This window comes from Beta vulgaris, chromosome 2, assembly GCF_026745355.1.
Source record: "Beta vulgaris subsp. vulgaris cultivar EL10 chromosome 2, EL10.2, whole genome shotgun sequence".
Classification (NCBI taxonomy): Eukaryota; Viridiplantae; Streptophyta; class Magnoliopsida; order Caryophyllales; family Amaranthaceae; genus Beta; species Beta vulgaris.
In genome coordinates this window covers 50,571,998-50,590,088 of record NC_079203.1, presented here as the reverse complement: position 1 = coordinate 50,590,088, position 18,091 = coordinate 50,571,998, and the positions used below count along the sequence as shown (strand labels likewise).

The 18,091-nt window shown below is 38.8% G+C and overlaps 1 pseudogene; it reads right to left on the bottom strand.

Moving 5' to 3' along the window:
• Positions 1-675: 675 nt before the first annotated feature.
• LOC104884009 (uncharacterized) lies at positions 676-8,143 on the bottom strand (annotated as a pseudogene).
• Positions 8,144-18,091: the final 9,948 nt, after the last annotated feature.

Sequence of the window (18,091 nt, the reverse complement as noted above, 5' to 3'; positions counted from 1 at the left end):
AACTAGTTCTAAGACAAAAATACCCAATAAATATTTACTTAAATATATATTTTTGTGAAATTCTAAAACTCTTTTCATTTTCCTTAATTCTCGTGAAAAATGAGAAGTGAGCACTATATTATGGGACGGAGGGAGTACTATTTAAAAGATCAACTGATTAAGAATGTACTATATATAATTATCAATTTTTATCGATGAATTTGCAGAGAAGTTACAAGTTCATCTTCGACAAGTGAAAGCAACAGTAGAATATAAGAGTTTATTAGGGGTAAGCACGTTAGTTAACCTGTAGACTTGTAGTATGTTGACTGCGTGTATTGCTATGACCGTGAAGAATATAAGTTCAATACAAAAATAATAAAGTGTCAAAGTATCCATATTAATGTCGGAGTATCAAGGAACATGGGCCGAGTGGTAACATGAAGAGTTCGAGTAACATAGAAAAAAGTCACAGGGCCACACAGCCTAAAGGTGGATCACTTGTGATTTGCAGCTTTCCCAATTTTCATTCCATACAGAATCCTGGAATTATTGCATGAAAATTTGATCATATCAATGAAAACTTACCATGATATTTTTAGCAAAAATAGAACTTACCAAGATCCTACGTTGCTGGAATAAAACATTCAGCAAAAATTATCATGATATTTTCTAATTGAAATGTATAACAATACCTACCGGGGCTACCACGGCTGTTGTTAAGCTGATATTCAATTATTCATCACATATCATAACAAAGAAATGAATTTACCAAAAATAAAAAATAGAAATATTCGCAGATAGAGGGTGAAAAAAATTCAGCAATATCGATGATAGCAAAAAGACCTTTCAGGTAACTTGCTCACTGTCATTGCAATCATCCTCAACATTTGGTGAAAGTGAAAGTAGTTCCATCAGTTGGGTTCTATATTCAAGACCTCCAAGGTAGTGTCCCAACACTATGCACCTTAACAAACACAAAATGAGAGAGTAAGCATCAAACTAGAAATCTTGACCACAAAATCAGAGAATAAGCATTATAATAAAAGATGATAGCATCATTTAGTTACACAGCAGAGCACAAATATGATTTCTCTTAACAAGCAAGGTGCTACTACAAACAAAGTGTTTTGTGGTCACAAGCTAGCGGCAATTGTTCCATAAGATCATTTTAAAAACCTGTGCATCTATAGCAGAGCAAGGAGGAAAAGGCGTTGTAAATTGTAAGACTCACGACATTGTCTGCGTACTATAAAAATGTTAAAGAGGATAATACCAGATTATCCATTTTGAGAGGCCTCACAAATAAGGCAGCTACCAAGTGTCTGTCACCGGCTCCTCCGATCAGCAATGTTATTAATATCCTTTGCATATGTTGGTGGGGGGAGGGTTTGAGACTAATAAGGAGGCATTTATAAGATATATATATGATCTAAGCTCAGAAATTGGTCAAGAATTTCCCCTCTTGCACACACAGGCACGCACGTGGACACACTCACACACTCACATAAGCACGGGCGTGTACACGGGGGCATTCACACACACACACAACTTAAAAAGCAAGAGAGAAAATGTTGCAAGGTCGATTAGACTGGTATGAGGCATTAATTGGTCCAGGACATACTCCTCTCTAGCATGCCTCTAGTTTCAAGGCTTATACGTGCTTGAATCTGGAGGTTCGAGGGAAAGGAAGGGATTCATTAACCCTTGTTTAAAAATAACATGAGGGACGGGAAGGGAATCAAAAGGATTTACTTCTTACACCTTCTTACTAAACTATATCTTTCCAACGTTGGAAAATATGAAAGAAAAATGCAAGTTCACTCCTCCCTCCCTTTCCTCCCCTACCCGAAGTTATTCAAACAAAGGCGCAATCCAGTCCCCCCTTCTTCTCTACATCTAAAAAAAACAGAAGGCGAGAGAGAAAATAAGCTGAGAAGACTAACCAAAAATGCAAGTTCAATGAAATTATTGGCTGGAAATCAAGCTAGGTGTTTTCAAGAAGTTCTGCAGTCTTAGTTTCCAACATCTAGAGCTCCAGAAGCATTCTCCTCTAAGAGAGGGGGGGCCTTAGAGTGCATCTTTGGAGATAATGTTGCTAGGAGACCATGGACAACAGAATGAATTGTATCTTTGACTTGAGTAGAGGTTGGTTCTGACAGCTCCACCACCTATTTAAATGTGTCAAACAATGATGAGATGTGATGTTTAGAAGTCAAAGATAAACCTAACTTGGCAACAATAACATCAATTATACCACCATCCGGTGTGTTATTCCTGTTTGGATTGGAAAAGTACTTCACTAGTCTGGTCCTTGGTCCTCAAACCTAGTGGATTCTTGTTTTCTAGTACATGTAGGCTGGATCAGAATTTATATAGTGTGAGCCAAATTCTAATGTCATCCTGAGTTTTAGGCAGGAAGCTCAAATTAACCCCGTGTTTTTGTTAAATAACCAAGGTACTCCTCATGTTGGAATCCCCTATCCAAACTGATAACTACAAGAGGCAATAACTATGTTAGTCAGTTAAAGCCATAAATTTTATAAAAGGCACTTATTAACTTACCTCTGTTATTTTCTTTTTTGCGCCATACACACACGATTAATTAGTACCTGGACTCTGGATGGTAGAGAAAACAAGGGATTAATTTGAGCTTTTTAGGATCAAATATGTCAAAACGGAGCATTTATCAGCACAAATGCCTTGGTTTTTAAGAAAAACCGAAGCATTTGGAAGCACAAAATAATAATTTTATTTTGCTTTCTTAATTCTAAATTGATGCACAGCAAGTTACATACAGATAAAAGTTCCATTGCTAATATTTTTATTCATAAATAAACGAGATACAACAAATATCAAGAAATTATTTTAGAAAGTAAAAATAACATTGACCAAACACAGTAACAACGCAGGTTGCCACAAAGAACTTCAGATGCACAACTAACAATAAATAGTACAATAACTGATAGAAATGAATCTTTATCCAACCATAATTTGAAAGTTAAACCAGAGAACACTTGATATCTCCACATGAAAATGTGAAATTTGTTGCCTTACAAGCATATACTTAATCTTGTTTTAAGATCAAAAAGTATTTTTTTTTATCAAATATAATAATAGAACTCACAACTTTGCATCAAAAGTAAATCCTTCAGGAGCCAATCCACCCACAGGCCACAATAGGAACAAAAACAATTACAAAACCACTCAAACTACAACTTTTTAATAAATACAGAGGAAGTATTTGAGTATGGAGACATTTGACTCACATTTTTGCAAAATCAGTCATAAACTGATCTGTATCCCACCCTATAGCAAACCAAACAAGCACATTGTGAGACAACAAAACTTATATTTGTATCTTAATTCTTAAAGGTAGGCGTTTAGACTGTAGACACTCCATCTCCTCAACCAACAAAAAGGAAAAGAAAAGGTAATAGTATGAGGGTCTCTAGAGTTTGCATCAACATTTCCAAGCAAGCCGTTAATTCTAGCAGTCCCAAGGTCATGATGACAACTGAAAACATACAAGTTATTTTAGAACAAGTTTATATGCCTCAGTCCTCTTTAAGGAGAACAAACTTTCTACAGACAAGTGGTAACATACCTGTGACCAGATAGTGTAGCATGATTGCATTCAATGTTAAGCTTGAACTCATCTGCTGAAATTTGACAAACATATTTGACAAGCATTTTATTACGCAATGGTAAAGCTATGTAGATCTAACACAAACACACACAAACTAACAGAGAATATGCACAGATGGAATTCTGTAAAGATTCTGTAGAAAAGCAGGATCCACAGACTAAAGGATGGAACTTATAAGAAAAAGAATGTCTCCAGTTTCAAGACTTATACGTTGCTTGGATCTGAAAATTCGAGCGGAAGGAAGGGATTCATTAACCCTTGTTTGAATACAACATGAGGGATGGGAAGGGAATCAAAAGGATTCATTTCGTACCCCTTCTTAATAAAAGAATCATTTCAACGTTGGAAAAATATGAAAGAAAAATGCAAGTTCACTCCTCTTTCCGCTCCCTCCTCTACACGAAGTTATTCAAACAAAGCCACAATCCAGTTCCCCCCGTCCCCCTCCCTACATCTAAAAAATCAGAAGGCGTGAGAAAATAAACTAAGAAAACTAACCAAAAAAGAAGCCATGCAAGATAGTATCTAGTCAGTGAAATTATCGGCTGAAAAGTAAGGTGTTTTCTAGAAGTTTTGCACAATCTTCGTTTCCAACATTTGAAGCTCCAGAAGCATTCTTCTCTGAGAGAGGGGGCCTTAGAGTGCATCTTTGGAGATAATGTTGCTAGGAGACCATGGAAAACAGAATGAATTGTTTATTTGAGTTGAGAGTTTGAAACTGAGTTTCTGACAGTTCTGCTACCTATTCAAATGTGTCAAACATTGATGAGATATGAAGTTAGAAGTCAAAGGTAAAAATAACTTGGCAACAATAGCATCAACATTAAGAATAATATCAATTATACCACCATACGGTGTGTTATTCCTGTTTGTATTGGAAAAGTTCTTCACTAGTTTGGTCCTTGGTCCTCAAACCTAGTGGATTCTTGTTTTCTAGTACAGGTAGGCTGGATCGAAATTTATATAGTGTGAAAAAATTCTAATGTAATCCTGAGTTTAGGCAGGAAGCTCAAATCAACCCCATGTTTTTATTAAATGACCAAGGTTCTCCTCATGTTAGAATCCCCTGTCCAAACCAATATTATTACTAAAGGCAATAACTATGTTAGTCAGTTGAAGCTGTAATTATTAAAAAGGGCACTTATTAACTTACCTATGTTATTTTCTTTTTTTTCGCCATACACAAATGATTAATTGTGCCTGGTTGTTCGAGGAAATCAAGGGATTAATTTGTACATTTTTCCTAACTTTGACAGAAAAAAATTCCCTTTTATACTTTTTTAGCAAAGATTCACAAATAATCTGCCACCGTCACTTTCTATTAGATGCACTAGCCTTCTTTGAATTAGTCACATAGAAAACGTCAACTTGTCACAAAAATCCTGTCCGATTTGGTCTAAAACAAGACTGAGCATGTCCATACCTGATATTTTTCACTTCAGTTTGAAGTCCGCAAATCTCAGGTGATTCTAGTTCGTGCAAAACTGGTTGGGTAAGAAAGAGCTGCAGCAGCAGCACTACACTGCTGCAGTAATAGCGAAACAAATTCGTGTTCTTGTGCTGCTTTTTCATATTTTCATCTAGTAAGGTCCGGGATGAACAGATAAACACCTTAAACCCCCCTCAGAAAAATAAGTCATGCTAGACTCATTAACACTTCACGAAACAAATCAATTAAAATAAGTCATAATGCACTACAAAGCTCATACAAAAATCACCACTCAAGTGCAGAAGCATGGTCAACCATATTACAAGACAAGACTGGAAAAATAAAGCAACGAAACAGAAAATAGGAGCCAGTGCAGTAAACACATGATAGAGGCTGAAAGGACCAATTCTGACCTTTTCCGGGTGCAAAAACCGTAGGTAATCCAACAACTCATTCTTTTCCTGTGCCACAAATTGTTGCATCTGAAGAGCGGAATTCTTTCTCTTGACTTCTTTCAGCTCCTAATAAATCAATATGAAGTAAAAATATAAATTATCAAGTCTTAGGATATATCCACTATATGTAATAGCTTTTATCAACCACGATCAAGTAAACAAGAACTTATACATTCCAAAATTAAGCTTCATAGTTCTTAATAAGTTCAAGAGTAGACACTGCTATGACCTCTATTGAAAATTCAACAGTAAATTTTCTGAATTAAAAAATTACTTGAAGTAACACATATAACTGCACATTAATAGAAGCAAATTTCTCGATGTCGGAAGTTAGTACTTTCTTGATAGCAGATAAGCGAGATCGCAAGTGACGAACATAGGCTTGAACTTCCGAAATCTTCGGATGCAGTTTTAACCATATTCACACCACCTTTAGAAAAAACCTCTCTTTCCCCATAAATTTGGACTCTCCTGACACTGTCAAGTAACAGTTCTTGCACACCGAGATTAAAGGCCTCTGATTTGTGACTCATTAAATTCTTCAAAATGTGGAGATTCTTTTCCAAACACAGTCTGTATTCAGCATTTCTTAAAGTATATCTGCAACAAGAAGGAAAAAAAAATTGATCATTCGACATGCACGGGAGATCAAGAAAAAGAAAAATAAAGAAGTAATGCTAACTACCGTTTTAGGTAGGAATTCCCTAACATTAGAAGCCTGTTTGGGTTCGACAACCCAAATAACAACAATGTTCACCAGAATTTCATGAGCACACCATTATGAGGTGTTATAATACATCAAAGGGCCAGAATTATTTGGTAGTAGAAGCAAACAACAGTTCAGAAACGAACATTTAAGCTTACTAACTTCCCTTTTTTCTCTAAAGCTTAAAAGTTAAAATATCTTAATCTCTAAGATCAGAAAGTAGCTCTATGGCACGTAGACGGTAGAACAGCTATTCAAAATGCAAGAATCATCAAAAGATAAGAATAAAATAGCTAAAAGAGGGTGGATAAACAGCTCATCGACAGTTTGAGGAACAGCTCATGCATTCATGTACACACAAATAACCCAAGAATAAGCAATGGTTAAGGGAGGGTCCTATAGCTCCAAGAAGGTAATACCCACCATATCAGTAATAAGGAATGGCATAATCTTGATTCACAACCAAGCAAAGTCCCTTATATAAGAGGAAACTAGGTTAATGATACATGTTGTTCAGCCAATTTCATTGATAACCTCGAGTCATTTAGCATCGAAATAGACTGTAATATGTTTATGGATCTGTAAATTGAAGTCCCTCAGGAATCCTAAATGGCACATCTGGAAGCAAAATTCAAGTGAGAGATTATAAAAGTAGACTACATGTTGAAACCAGGTACTACAATACCATACAACTGTCACTAGGCCCATTTCACTACATAATGCATTAATCAAAAGGAGATGTCCTTTTTTCACATTTATATACAATACTCGATGGACAAAGGTAAAGACATTGTTGTGGATGTAAGAGAATTTCATATGTATACCCAGTCATCATCGAAGATACCAGCAATCTTGAGAGAGGTTCCCACATAGCCTCGACGAGGATTTGAAATTGATTTGAAGCAAGCATGCCCGAGATCGTCCTTTTCATGGCATCAATGGGACATCTTTCTGGATGAGGCTGATATCCAGTGGTTCGATGTCTTGGATCAAATCCAAGAGTATTGGAGTCTGAAAAATCAACACGTGTAAGTGGACATTAAGCACCAAATCAAGTTATTGCCATATCACAACAGACACACACATATAAATATATCAGAACACATTTTGGTGAACCTAGCCATTCAACTAAACTTTTAAGCCAAATGCACATTTTAAAATAATCAATACTACAATGATATTGAATACAGGTTCTATACTCCTATCTGAAAGCCAAAAACACATAATTTATAGATAAAAAATAAAAGATGAAAGCTTTTGAACTGTCCATCTAATTGATTCATATAGACGCTGGAATCCTAAACCCTCCAAGGTTTGTGTTCTTCAACTTATTCCACTTATTGAAAGTTATTTGAGCTTATTGGCCCTTCATTGGAACTTATCAAAACTTATTTAAGTCGTGAATTAAACTAATCTCTGCAAGGAATCAACCTGGAAAGATCCTTATCACTTATTCTAGAAGGGGCAAAAGGGCAGCCAGAGGTGACTCAGCAAAATAACAGATTATTCCCTAATGGTAATGATGAGGTGTCAGAGTAGTGGAAAGAATGGCACTGAAAAATAGTACCTTGGTAGTGGAGAGGAAAGAAGTGACGTGTGATCTGAGGGTAGCAGAAATTAGCCTATAAATAGTAGTATGTTAGGAGAGATAAGTTATGAATGAAATTATCTTGTATTAGCTTATTCCTGGGAGAGTTCTCACCTCTCGAAAGTGAGTTAGTTTGTATTTTGGTTGATCTTTGATCCTATAATACATCCATATCCCTGTGGTTACTTTCTGTTATTAGTCTGTTGGTTCTGGTTTCCAGCAACTTGGTATCAGAGCAAGGTTGCAGAAGAGGCGGCGCAATGGAGGACAACCACCAGCAACGTTTAACTCTGCTAGAACAGAGCGTGACGACCATAAACACCACCCTCACCGACATTAGGGCCCAGCAGGCAACCATGGAAGAAAGGTTAGATGGTAGAGTGAATCGGGCGCGAGAAACCCAGGAGGGGATGATCGCTCAGATGCGGGAAGAACAGAGGGCTTTTCAGGAGGAAATGAGGATGTCGGTTCGAGCCCTGAGAGATCTCTCTCGAACTCCCACCCAAGAAGTTAGGCCTCGTCGAGGGTATGGAGAAGGAAACCTCCGTGAAGAAGCCCTGGAGAACCCCATTAACGAGGGAGAAGAAGAAGAAGTGGGGTGGAATCCCCATGGAGCATCGGTGCTAGGGAACTGGAGGTTTAAAAAGTTGGATCTTCCACTTTTTAACGGTGAGAACCCCGACGGCTGGATAATGAGGGCCGAGCGCTATTTCAAATTCCACCGGCTTACGGAAGGCGAGAAAGTGGAAGTCGCGGTGGTGGCCTTAGAAGGAGACGCCTTACTCTGGTTTCAATGGGAGGACAGTCGTCGGACCATTGCGAGGTGGGAGGAGATGAAGGGGATGGTGCTGAGACAATTTCGACCGGCGGCGGCAGGTACGCTCCATGAACAGTGGTTGAACCACCGCTAAACAGAGAGGATGGGGGTAGCAGAGTACCGGCGCAAGTTTATCGAGCTATTGGCCCCATTGGGTAATATACAAGAAGAAGTGGCTAAAGGCCAGTTTATCAATGGGCTCAAGGAAGATGTGCGGGCCGAAGTGAGGTTGTTGGGCCCAAGGACTTTGGACTTTGCTATGGACCTCGTTGTTAGGGCTGAAGATAAGATTAAGTGCCTTACTACCCAGAAAAGCCCCTCCCTTAACCCAAACCAAACACGAACCCAGAATATCACCCATACCCAAACCCGATTTTCACCCACCTACTCCAACAGGGGATCCACTTCATCCATAGCCCAACCCTTCAAACTCACTCACTCTTATGCCCAAAGTAGCCAAAAAACACCCAGCCCAGATCTGCTACAAACATGAGGAGATTGACGGAGGAGGAAGTGCAGTATCGGAGGGAGAGAGGTTTGTGCTTCAAATGCGATGATAAGTGGAGTGCGGGGCACGTTTGCCGGCGAAAGGAGTTGGGAGTGATAATCAGAGGCCGCGACGACGATGAGGAGGTTGAGGAGGCGGAGTTGGAAGACGAGGAAGGTACCCACGACGAGTTGACCACCCCGGTTCAAACGGAGATTTCTTTAAACTCAATATACCGGTCACCGCCACTAAGGCTTTTGAGGTTACGCTGGGCACTGGCGAGGAGGTGCAAGGGCACGGTGAGTGCAAGTCAGTGGTTCTGCATCTACAAGGAATAGAGATAGTTGAAGACTATCTACCTTTAGCTTTGGGTGATTCGGACCTCATCTTGGGGATATAGTGGCTGGCCAAATTGGTACCATGAAAAACAATTGGAGAACGCAGGTGTTGCGTTTCAATCTTGGGGCGAAGAAGGTGACTCTAAAAGGAGATCCCTCATTGGGTAGGACCTTGATTTCCTTGAAGGCCATGGTAAGGGCGATTAGAAAAGAAGGGGGAGGGATATTGGTGGAGATGAACAAGTTAGAAGGCGCGGAATCCGACATACCACACAGCTATACCTTCCTGCTTCAACCCATATACAGAAACACTCCTCGGTTTTTTCCTTACCCAAGGGCCTTCCTCCCTTACGGGGGCACGAACATTCAATTCTGTTGAAAGAAGGTAGCGACCCGGTTAGCGTGCGCCCATACCGATATCCTCAGGTGCAAAAAGATGAGATTGAAAGGTTAATTGAAGATATGCTCCAAGCCGAGATTATCAGGCAATCTACAAGCCCTTTTTCCAGCCCGGTCCTTCTGGTTAAGAAGAAAGATGGAAGTTGGCGGTTCTGTGTGGATTACCGCGCTCTAAACAAATCCACCGTCCCAGATTAATTCCTATCCCCATGATTGATGAACTTTTGGATGAACTTAAGGGGGCTACCATTTTCAGCAAGCTAGACCTAAAATCTGGGTATCACCAAATCAGAATGAAGTTGGGAGATGAGCCCAAAACAGCCTTTAGAATACACCAAGGGCATTATGAATTCATGGTTATGCCTTTCGGCTTAACCAACTCCCCATCCACATTCCAAGCCCTCATGAACCAGATTTTTAAACCCTACCCAAATTCATCTGGTCTTTTTTGATGATATACATTTACAACCCACATTGAGCTCCATAAACTACATCTCTTTAGCCCTTCAAACCCCCACCACACCAGTTGTTCGCCAATCTGCAGAAATGTGAGTCGGGCAGGCTAAACTAGCTTATTTGGGCCATGTTATATCTCCCAGGAGTCTCGGTGGATCGATAAGATTCAGGCCATGCTCCAATGGCCCTGCCTAAGACCTAAGGCTTTGAGGGATTCCCGGGTTAACGGAATTACAGGAAGTTTGTGGCAGGGTATGCGAAGGTGGCTCATCCTTAACCCAATTATTGAAGAAGGATGGTTTCCATTGGACAGAGAGGCTACCAGGCTTACAGCCTTGAAGAAGGCTATGACAACAGTACCAACACTTGCCTTACCCGACTTCACCAAGATGTTTGTGGTGGAAGCAGATGCATCCCACACCGCTTTAGGGGCTGTCCTCTCACAAGACAATCATCCCATAGCCTATTTCAGTCAAAATTTGGGACCAAAAGCTCAGCACAAATCAATTTACGAGAAGGAGCTCATGGCAATTGTTCTCTCTGTCCTCAAGTGGCGCCATTATCTCCTAGGGCGGAAATTCACCATTAAAACTGACCACTAGAGTTTGAAGTTCTTGATGGAGCAAAGAGAAGTAGGTCCGGAGTACCAAAGATGGGTAAGCAAACTGTTGGGCTACACTTTCGACATAAGCTACAGGTCCGGGGTAAGCAACTAGTTGCGGATGCTTATCGAGGCAGGAAAAGATAACTTCGAGCTGAACATGATCAACACAACCAGCACGTTTGCGTGGGCTGATTGGTTACCCCGTGCAGCAGACCCTTTCATTCAGCACCTAACCAGCGGTACGCGAAGGTAAGTACCATCCCTTGGGTTACACTGTACAACGGGATATATTGAAGTTTAAAGGAAGGGTGGTGCTGCCTAGCCGATGTGCTTTAGTTAAACTCCTCCTCCAGGAGTATCATGAATGACCACAGGGGGTCATGGGAGAATGAAGACATATCAGAGGTTGGCCATGATTGGTATTGGCCGGGGATGAGACGGAGGTCCAGAAATATGTGCAAGCGTGCCAAGTGTGCCAACAAAATAAGCAATCCACCTGAAACGAGCGGCTACTCCAGCCCTTACCTATTCCATTGCAATTATGGGAAATATCAGTATGGATTTATTGAAGGGCTGCCCACATCACATGGTAAGGATAACATCTTGTTGTGTAGATAGATTGACAAAATATGCTCATTTTCTCACACTTAAAACACCTTTTCTGCTCCGATGGTGGCTGACATTTTCACCACAAAGTGGTGAAATCCATGGTATTCCAGTGTCCATTGTCTCAGATAGGACAAGGTTTTCTTGAGTTTGTTCTGGAAAGAGGTCCACAGGCTACAAAGCACAGCATTGCACTATAGTACTGCCTATCACCCCCAGTGTGATGGCCAGACGGAAGTGGTGATGGTGAACAAGAGCTTGGAAGCATACCTCAGATGCTTCACGCATGGCAAGCCCAAAACGTGGGCCAAGTGGGTACATTGGCTGAATTCTGGTACAACACTAGCCTGCATTCCGCTACAAAATGTACTCCTTTTAAGGCCTTGTATGGGAGGGACCCACCCCACCTCACCAGGTATGCCCAGGGCCACTCTCCTATGTCTTCTGTGGAAGAGCAACGGTTGGAGAGAGATGCGATGCTTGATGATTTGAAGGGGCACTTAGTCCAAGCACAGCAACTCATGAAGTTTTATGAAGATAAGAGTAGAAGGGAAGTGCTTTTTCAAGTAGGGGAGGCTGTATACTTGAAACTCCAACCTTACCGACAAAAATCCTTAGCCAAGAGGGCAAATGAAAAGCTTTCACCTCGCTTCTATGGGCCATTTGAGATCATAGAGAAGATCGCACCTCCAAAATCCACACTGTTTTCCACATTTCGCAATTGAAACCTGCCATTGGCCTTCTCCCTGCTAACCCCACCCTACCTACCCAACTCACTGCTGAGCTAGTCTTGGAGGCAGAACCTGAGTCAATCCTAAATGTCAGAGCAAGGCACCCATAGTCCCAGCACCCCACTCAAGTCTTGATCAAATGGAAAGACTTACCTGACTATGAAGCAACATGGGAGGATATTGATGCTGTGGCTCTCAGGTTCCCTACCTTCCACCTTGAGGACAAGGTGGCTCTTTGGGACCAGGGTAATGCAAGGAATCAACCTGGAAAGATCCTTATCACTTATTCTAGAAGGGGCAAAAAGGGCAGCCAGAGGTGACTCAGCAAAATAACAGATTATTCCGTAATGGGAATGATGAGGTGTCAGAGTAGTGGAAAGAATGGCACTGAAAAATAGTACCTTGGTAGTGGAAAGGAAAGAAGTGACGTGTGATCTGAGGGTAGCAGAAATTAGCCTATAAATAGTAGTATGTTAGGAGAGATAAGTTATGAATGAAATTATCTTGTATTAGCTTATTCCTGAGAGAGTTCTCACCTCTCGAAAGTGAGTTAGTTTGTATTTTGGTTGATCTTTGATCCTATAATACATCCATATCCCTGTGGTTACTTTCTGTTATTAGTCTGTTGGTTCTGGTTTCCAGCAATCTCCCATTCTCCCTTAATCCCAACTTATTTTCCTTATTATTAGCGCCGGCCAAGATCGAAGCATTCCATTCCATAAACATCAAATACCAAATTTCGCCAATCAAACATATCTCTCTCTTCAACAATTTACCCCCACAATACCAGTTGACACCAAAATTTTCATACTGGCCAGTTTGCTAATCAATTGCATCCACATATTTACTATTCTTACTACTTCAAGAGCACTAAAAGTTACTAATATTATAAATAGCTGGATTAATCTATATCATTTCTATGTACTTCACAACGTTTACTCCTGTATATCACATACCACTATATTCTTTATTCTACTCAAATTTAAACCTAAACAAACAAAAAAATTCCAGACTAATGAAAGATCGCAACAAAATCCGAACTGATTACTTCAAAAAATCACTACCAAGAACCTCAATCTCACAATTCACATACACAATTACCGATCTCAAACTAAATTAGAATACTCGGAGTTTTAGTGATCACCAATTCAGCAAGTACTAAGGTCAATACCTTCCAAAAACATTACAAACACATCAAAAAAAACATTCAACACAAACAAAATCGAAATTAACCTGCTTGTTTTCAGGCAAGGACCAAAAGAAACAAGTACAATATTCACAATAAAAGCAAAGTTTCCTGCTTGTTTTTGCTGCATTTCAATAATGGAAATCTACAAACACAAATCCATATTCCATATTGATCAAGCATTTCAACCCTAAGATTTCATAAGAAACTAAAAGGACTCAAGTTTACTGATATGATAATGGAAACGAATTAATGCATAATGTAAGTTATTTAAGATATCTAGGATGGGATTGATTTATATGTGAAAAGAATTGATGCATCTATCCTCGAACCTTCATAATGCATATATGTGAAACAAAAACAGGGAAAAATTCTAATTAATACCATATTGAGTTCGAAACCAATTTTATTAACTTCAATTTGTATACTTCAATTCAAAGTGAATTGGATATTACAAATTCAGAGAGATACTGAAGGAGGTGAAAACAAATTTACAAAAACAAAAGAAATCTTACTTGGAAGTCGTCTTGCCTCTGTTGTCGCCACCTAATTAATATTTGCGAAGACCTCCATTAACGCCGGCGCTTTTCTTATGCGTGACTGCAGACCACCGCTGGTCTCGCCGGCAGTAAAATAAACAAAAATCAGTCACTCAATTAACTTTTTACTGCGACGTAATTCAACGGATAAAAATAGTAATTTAAGAAGCCAAACAGTAAATTTGTTTTGTTTTTCCAATAATTGCATTAACCCAACACTTTAATATTTAAGGGCAAAACAGTAATTCAATATTACATGATATTTAGGATTTCATGTATTAGGGTTTAGGGCTTAGGGTTTGGGGTTTAGGGTTTAGGGTTTCATGTATTCGAGTTTAGGGTTTGGGGTTTAGGATTTCATGTATTAGGGTTTAGGGTTTGGGGTTTGGGATTTAAGGTTTTAGGGTTTGGGGTTTGGGATTTAGAATTTAGAGTTTAGGGTTTGGGATTTAGGGTTTTGGGTTTGTGGTTTAGGTTTAGGATTTAGGGTATAGGGTATAATGGTTTAGGGTTTAGAATTTAGGATTTTGGATTTAGCATTTTAGGGTTTAGGGTTTATGGTTTAGAGTTTAGGGTCAGGGTTTAGGGTTTAGGGTTTAGAGTTTGGGATTTTAGAGTTTAGGGTTTAGGGTTTAAGGTTTAGGGTTTCAGGGTTTAGGGTTTAGGATTTGGGATTTAAGGTTTAGGGTTTATGGTTTAAGTTTTAGGTTTTATGGTTTAGTATTTTAGGGTATAGGGTTCAGTGTTTAGGGTTTAGGATTTGGGGCTTAGGGTTGAGGATTTGGGGTTTTCGGGTTTAGGGTTTATGGTTTGGGGTTTAGAGTTTAGAGTTTAGGGTTTAGGGTTAGGATTTTGTGTTTACGGTTTAGGTTTTTAAGGTTTAGGGTTTAGGGTTTAGGGTATATGGTATAGGGTTTTATGGTTTTAGGGTTTAGGGTTTAGGATTTAGGATTTAGGGTTTGGGGTTTATAGTTTAGGGTTTAAAGTTTAGGGTTTAGGGTCAGGGTTTTGTATTTAGGGTTTAGGTTTTTATGGTTTAGGATTTAGGGTATATGGTATAGGGTATAGGGTTTTTAGGGTTTTAGGGTTTAGGGTTAGGGTTTAGGGTTTGGGATTTAAGGTTTAGGGTTTGGTGTTCAGGTTTTAGGTGTTATAGTTTAGGGTTTAGGGCTTAGGGTTTAGGTATAGGGTTTAGGGTATAAGGTTTAAGGGTTTTAGGGTTTAGGATTTAGGGTTTATGATTTGGGGTTTAGGGTTTAGGATTTAGGATTTTAGGGTTTAGGATTTAGTGTTTAGGGTTTAAGGTTTAGTGTTTTAGGGTTTAGTGTTCGGTATTTTAGGGTTTAGTGTTATGGTTTAGGGTTTAGGATTTTAGGTTTAGGGTTTAATATTTTAGGGTTTAGAATTTAGGATTTAGGGTTTAGCATTTTAGGATTTAGGGTTTAGGTTTTAGGGTTCAGGGTTCAAGGTTTATGATTTGGGGTTTAAGGTATAGGGTTTAGGGTATAGGGTATAGTGCTTTAGGGTTTTGGATTTAGGTTTTAGGATTTGGGGTTTAGGATTTTGCATTTTATGGTTTAAGGTTTATGGTTTAGGGCTTAGGGTTTACCATTTAGGGTTTATGATTTGGGGGTTAGGGTTTAGGATTGGGGGTTTAGAGTTTAGGGTTTATGGTTTAGAGTTTTAGGGTTTATGACATGGGGTTTAGGGTTTAGGTTTCAAGGTTTGGAGTTTAGAGTTTAGGGTTTAGGGTTTAGGGTTTTAAGGTTTAGGGTTCGGTATTTTAGGGTTTAGGGTTTAGGATTTAGGGTTTAGGGTTTAATATTTAGGATTTAGGGTTTATCATTTTAGGGTTTAGGTTTTAGGGTTTAGGGTTTACTTTAGGGTTTAGGATTAAGGGTTTAGCATTTTAGGATTTAGGGTTTAGGTTTTAGGGTATATAGTGTAGGGTATATGGTATAGCGTGTAGGGTTTAGGGCTTAGAGTTAGGATTTGGGGTTTAAAGGTTTAGCATTTTAGGGTTTAAGGTTTAGGGTTTAGCATTTTAGGGTTTTAGGATTTACCATTTTAGGGTTTAGGGTTTAGTATTTAGGGTTTGGGATTTAAAGTTTAGGATTTAGGGTTGAGGGTTTAAGGTTTAGGGTTTAGATTTAGGGTTCATGGTATAGGGTTTTAGGGTTTAAGGTTTAGGGTTTAAGGTTTGGGATTTGGGATTTGGGGTTTAGGGTTAAGTGTGTTCCCTAAACCCTAAAACCCTAAAATCCTAAATCATAAACCCTAAACCCTCAAACCCTAAACTGTAAACCATAAAACCCTAAATTCAAAAGCTTAAACCCTAAATCCAAAACATTAAACCATAAAATGCTAAATCCTAAACCCCAAATCCTAAAACCCTAAACCCTATATCATATATCCTAAATCCTAAACCCTAAATCCTAAATCCTAAACCCTAAACCCTAAACCTTAAATCCCAAACACTAAACCCTAAAATGCTTAATCCCAAATCCTAAACCCTAAAACCCTAAATCCTAACACTAAACCCTAAAATGCTAAATCCTAAACCCTAAATCCTAAAACCATATACCCTATACTCTATACCCTAAACCCTAAACCCTCAAATGCTAAACCTTAAAAACTAAACCCTAACCCTAAACTCTAAACCCTAAACCCTAAAATAATATATCTGAAACCCTAAACCACAAATCCTAAAAATTAACCTTAAACCCTAAAACCTTATACCCGAGACCCTAAAACCTAAACCCTAAACCTTAAATCCCAAACCCTAAATCCTAAACAATAAATCATAAACCCTAAATCATAAACCCCAAAATGCTAAACCCTAAATCCTAAAATACTAAAACCCTAAACCCTAATCCTAAATTATAAAATGCTAAATCCTAAACCCTAAACCCTAAAACCCTATATCATAAACCCTAAACCCTAAATCTCAAAACCTAAACCCTAAACCCTAAATCGTAAACCCTGAAACCTAAATCCTAAATCCTAAACCTTAAACCCTAAATCCTAAACCCTAAACCTTAAAATGCTAAACCTTGAAACCTTAAACTCTAACCCTAAACCCATATACCATATACTCTATACTCTAAGCTCTAAACCCTAATTCCTAAAATGCTAAATCATAAACCCTAAACTCAAAACCCTAAAACCCTAAATCCTAAATTCCAAACCCTAAACCCTAAACTTAAAACCTAAACCATAAACCCTAAACCCTAAATCCTAAATCCTAAACCCTAAACCCTAAAATGCAAAAACCTAAACCCTAATCCTAAACCCTAAATCCTAACCCTTAAACCCTATACTTTATACCCTAAGCTCCAAACCCTATACCCTAAAATGCTAAACCCTAAACCCTAAAACCCTAAACCCTAACACTAAACCCTAAACTCTAAACCCTAAACCCTAAAGTGCTAAATCCTAAACCCTAAACCCCAAATCCTAAACCCTAAAACCCTAAACTCTATATCCTATACCCTATACTTTCTAAATATAAACCCTAAGCCCTAACCTAATTTTAAATCCTAAACCCTAAAACCCTAAACCCTAAATCCTGCTTTCTACAGAATTTTTACATAATTCCATCTGTGCATATTCTCTGTTAGTTTGTGTGTGTTTGTGTTAGATCTACATAGCTTTACCATTGCGTAATAAATTCCTATCAAATATGTTTGTCAAATTTCAGCACATGAGTTCAAGCTTAACATTGAATGCAATCATACTACACTATCTGGTCACATGTATGTTACCACTTGTCTGTAGAAAGTTTGTTCTCCTTAAAGAGGACTGAGGCATATAATCTTGTTCTAAAATAACTTGTATGTTTTCAGTTGTCATCATGACCTTGGGACTGCTAGAATTAACCGCTTGCTCTCTTGACGTTTAAGTACTTTATGAATTATCTTCTATCCTTCGACCTCATAATCTAAAGCAACATTTTCCAGGCTTCTAATTGATCGAGCTCATGCAAATAAGATATAACTTGAAAAAGGTGCTCGGAACAGCTTTTTATCGTTCTCTCAAGTTGTTTGTTATTGCTAATCGCTCAAGTTGTTTGTTATCGCTAACATTAATAGATAACCGCCAACATCAGGTTCTAGAAACCCA